The sequence below is a fragment of the Triticum dicoccoides genome, chromosome 3A (assembly GCF_002162155.2).
Source record: "Triticum dicoccoides isolate Atlit2015 ecotype Zavitan chromosome 3A, WEW_v2.0, whole genome shotgun sequence".
Classification (NCBI taxonomy): Eukaryota; Viridiplantae; Streptophyta; class Magnoliopsida; order Poales; family Poaceae; genus Triticum; species Triticum dicoccoides.
In genome coordinates this window covers 754,923,721-754,929,008 of record NC_041384.1, presented here as the reverse complement: position 1 = coordinate 754,929,008, position 5,288 = coordinate 754,923,721, and positions in this window count along the sequence as shown.

Here is a 5,288-nt window from a genome sequence, read left to right as displayed (position 1 = left end):
AGGGAAGAAGGGGAACTTCAAGAAGAACGACAAGCAAGTTGCTGCTCAAGTGAAGAAGCCCAAGTCTGGTCCTAAGCATGAGACTAAGTGCTTCTACTGCAAAGGGACTGGTCACTGGAAGTGGAACTGCCCCAAGTATTTGGCGGATAAGAAGGATGGCAAAGTGAACAAAGGTATATTTGATATACAGATTATTGATGTGTATTTTACTAGTGTTCATAGCAACCCCTCGGTATTTGATACTGGTTCAGTTGCTAAGAGTAGTAACTCGAAACGGGAGTTGCAGAATGAACATAGACTAGTTAAGGGTGAAGTGACGATGTGTGTTGGAAGTGGTTCCAAGATTGATATGATCATCATCGCACACTCGCTATACTTTTGGGATTAGTGTTGAACCTAAATAAGTGTTATTTGGTGTTTGTGTTGAGCATGAATATGATTTGATCATGTTTATTGCAATACGGTTATTCACTTAAGTAAGAGAATAAATTGTTGTTCTGTTTACATGAATAAAACCTTATATGGTTACACACCCAATGAAAATGGTTCGTTGGATCTCGATCGTAGTGATACACATATTCATAATATTGAAACCAAAAGATGCAAAGTTAATAATGATGGTGCGATTTATTTGTGGCACTACCGTTTAGGTCATATTGGTGTAAAGCGCATGAAGAAAATCCATGTTGATGGGCTTTTGGAATCACTTGATTATGAATCAGTTGATGCTTGCAAACCATGCCTCATGGCAAGATGACTAAGACTCCGTTCTCCAGAACAATGGAGCGAGCAACAGATTTGTTGGAAATCATGCATACTGATGTATGTAGTCCAATGAATATTGAGGCTCGTGGCAGGTATCATTATTTTCTAATCTTCACAGATGATTTGAGCTGATATGAGTATATCTACTTGATGAAACACAAGTCTAAAACATTTGAAAAGTTCAAAGAAGTTCAGAGTGAAGTGGATAATCATCATAACAAAAATGAAAGTTTCTATGATATGATCGCAGAAGTAAAATATTTGAGTTACGAGTTTGGCCTTCAGTTAAAAACAATGTGAAATAGTTTCACTACTCAGCATAATGGTGTATCCGAACGTCATAACCGTACTTTATTAGATATGGTGTGATCTATGATGTCTCTTACCGATCTACCACTATCGTTTTGGGGTTATGCATTAGAGACAGCTGCATTCACGTTAAATAGGGCACCATCTAAATCCGTTGAGACGACACCATATGAACTATGGTTTGGCAAGAAACCTAAGCTGTTGTTTCTTAAAGTTTGAGGTTGCAATGCTTATGTGAAAAAGTTTCAACCTGATAAGCTCTAACCCAAATCGGAGAAGTGCGTCTTCATAGGATACCCAAAAGAAAATGTTGGGTACACCTTCTATCACAGATCCGAAGGCAATATATTCGTTGCTTTGAATGGATCCTTTCTAGAAAAGGAGTTTCTCTCGAAAGAAGTGAGTGGGAGGAAAGTAGAACTTGATGAGGTAAATGTACCTGCTCCCTTATTGGAAAGTAGTTCATCACAGAAATCTGTTCCTGTGACTACTACACCGATTAGTGAGGAAGCTAATGATGATGATCATGTAACTTCAGATCAAGTTACTACCGAACCTCGTAGGTAAACCAGAGTGAGATCCGCACCAGAGTGGTACGGTAATCCTGTTCTGGAGGTCATGTTACTTGACCATGACGAGCCTACGAACTATGAGGAAGCGATGATGAGCCCAGATTCCGCGAAATGGCTTGAGGCCATGAAATCTGAGATGAGAACCATGTATGAGAACAAAGTATGGACTTTGATTGACTTGCCCAATGATCGGCGAGCCATTGAGATTAAATGGATCTTCAAGAGGAAGACGGACGCTGATAGTAGTGTTACTATCTACAAAGCTAGAATTGTCGCAAAAAGGTTTTCGACAAGTTCAAGGTGTTGACTACGATGAGAGTTTCTCACTCGTATCTATGCTTAAGTCTGTCCGAATCATGTTAGCAATTGCCGCATTTTATGAAATCTGGCAAATGGATAAACAAAACTGCATTCCTTAATGGATTTATTAAAGAAGAGTTGTATATGATGCAACCAGAAGGTTTTTTCAATCCTAAAGGTACTAACAAAATATGCAAGCTCCAGCGATCCATCTATGGACTGGTGCAAGCATCTCGGAGTTTGAATATACGCTTTGATAAGTTGATCAAAGCATATAGTTTTATACAGACTTGCGGTGAAGTCTGTATTTACAAGAAAGTGAGTGGGAGCACTACAACATTTCTGATAAGTATATGTGAAAGACATATTGTTGATCGGAGATAATGTAAAATTATTCTGCAAAGCATAAAGGAATGTTTGAAAGGAGTTCTTCAAAGAAAGACCTCGTTGAAGCTTCTTACATATTGAGCATCAAGATCTATAGAGATAGATCAAGACACTTGATAAGTTTTTCAATGAGTACATACCTTGACAAGATTTTGAAGTAGTTCAAAATGGAACAGTCAAAGAAGGAGTTCTTGCCTGTGTTACAAAGGTGTGAAGTTGAGTAAGACTCAAAACCCGACCACGGCAGAAGATAGAGAGAGAATGAAAGTCATTCCCTATGCCTCAGCCATAGGTTCTATAAAGTATGCCATGCTGTGTACCAGACCTATTGTATACCCTGCCCTGAGTTTGGCAAGGGAGTACAATAGTGATCTAGGAGTAGATCACTAGACATTGGTCAAAATTATCCTTAGTGGAATAATGATATGTTTCTCGATTATGGAGGTGACAAAAGGTTCGTCATAAAGGGTTACGTCGATGCAAGTTTTGACACTGATCCAGATGACTCTAAGTCTCAATCTGGATACATATTGAAAGTGGGAGCAATTAGCTAGAGTAGCTCCATGCAGAGCATTGTTGACATAGAAATTTGTAAAATACTTATGGATCTGAATGTGGCAGACCCGTTGACTAAACTTCTCTCACAAGCAAAACATGATCACACCTCACTACTCTTTGGGTGTTAATCACATAGCGATGTGAACTAGATTATTGACTCTAGTAAACCCTTTGGGTGTTGGTCACATGTCAATGTGAACTATGGGTGTTAATCACATGGTGATGTGAACTATTGATGTTAAATCACATGGCGATGTGAACTAGATTATTAACTCTAGTGCAAGTGGGAGACTGAACGAAATATGCCCTAGAGGCAATAATAAAGTTATTATTTATTTCCTTATATCATGATAAATGTTTATTATTCATGCTAGAATTGTATTAACCGGAAACATAATACATGTGTGAATACAAAGACAAACAGAGTGTCACTAGTATGCCTCTACTTGACTAGCTCGTTGATCAAAGATGGTTATTTTTCCTAACCATAGACATGAGTTGTCATTTGATTAACAGGATCACATCAGTAGGAGAATGATGTGATTGACTTGACCCATTCCGTTAGCTTAGCACTTGATCGTTTAGTTTGTTGCCATTGCTTTCTTCATAACTTATACATGTTCCTATGACTATGATATTATGCAACTCCCGTTTACTAGAGGAACACTTTGTGTGCTACCAAACGTCACAACGTAACTGGGTGATTATAAAGGTGCTCTACAGGTGTCTCCGAAGGTACTTGTTGGGTTGGCGTATTTCGAGATTAGGATTTGTCACTCCGATTGTCGGAGAGGTATCTCTGGGCCCTCTCGGTAATGCACATCACTCAAGCCTTGCAAGCATTGCAACTAATAAGTTATTTGCAGGATGATGTATTACGGAACGAGTAAAGAGACTTGCCGGAAACGAGATTGAACTAGGTATTGAGATACCGACCATCGAATCTCGGGCAAGTAACATACCGATGACAAAGGGAACAACGTATGTTGTTATGTGGTCTGACCGATAAAGATCTTCATAGAATATGTGGGAGCCAATATGAGCATCCAGGTTCCGCTATTGGTTATTGACCGGAGACGTGTCTCGGTCAGGTCTACATTGTTCTCGAACCCATAGGGTCCGCACACTTAAGGTTTCGATGACAGTTATATTATGAGTTTATGAGTTTTGATGTACCGAAGGAGTTCAGAGTCCCGGATGAGATCGGGGACATGACGAGGAGTCTCGAAATGGTAGAGACGTAAAGATCGATATATTGGACGACTATATTCGGACATCGGAAAGGTTCCGAGTGATTCGGGTATTTTTCGGACTACCGGAGAGTTACGGGAATACGTATTGGGCCTTATTGGGCCATACGGGAAAGAAGGAAAAGGGCCTCAAGGGTGGCCGCACCCCTCCCCTTGGTCTGGTACGAATTGGACTAGGGAAGGGGGGCGCCCCCTTCCTTCCTTCTCCTTTTCCCTTCCTCTTTTCCTATTCCATATGGGAGGTGGAATCCTACTAGGACTACGGAGTCCTAGTAGGACTCCACACTTGGCGCGCCCCCTCCTAGGGCCGGCCTCCTCCTCCCTTGCTCCTTTATATACGGGTGCAGGGGGGCACCCCAAAGACACAACAATTGATCATTGATCTCTTAGCCGTGTGCGGTGCCCCCTTCCACCATAATCCTCGATAATATTATAGCGGTGCTTAGGCGAAGCCCTGCGATGGTAGAACATCAAGATCGTCACCACGCCGTCGTGCTGACGGAACTCTTCCACGACATTCTACTGGATCGGAGTCCGGGGATCGTTATCGAGCTGAACGTGTGCTAGAACTCGGAGATGTCGTAGTTTCGGTGCTTGATCGGTCGGGCCGTGAAGACGTACGACTACATCAACCGCGTTGTGCTAACGCTTCCGCTTTCGGTCTACGAGGGTACGTAGACAACACTCTCCCCTCTCGTTGTTATGCATCACCATGATCTTGCGTGTGCGTACGAATTTTTTTGAAATTACTACGTTCCCCAACATTGCGGACTTCAAGACGGTTGGGGAGTACAATTCGGCTCTGCACCGAATTTGTACGACTCTTTAGATGTGTGGTACGGAGATTACCGACACTCAGAAGATTGAGAAAACCCTATCCACTTTCCAGCCTGAAGCGGTCCTATACGCACGGAACTATCGCCTCTGCACCGAATTTGTAGGACTCTTCAGATGTGTGGTACTGAGATTACCGACACTCGGAAGATTGAGAAAACCCTATCCACTTTCCACCCTGACGCGGTCCTGTCCGCACGGAACTATCGCCAGGGCAACTACACGAGGTATTCAGAGTTGATTGACGTCCTCCAGGTGGTAGAGGCGCAGGACGAGGTTCTGAAAAAGAACGTTGTCGCACAACCACTTGGGG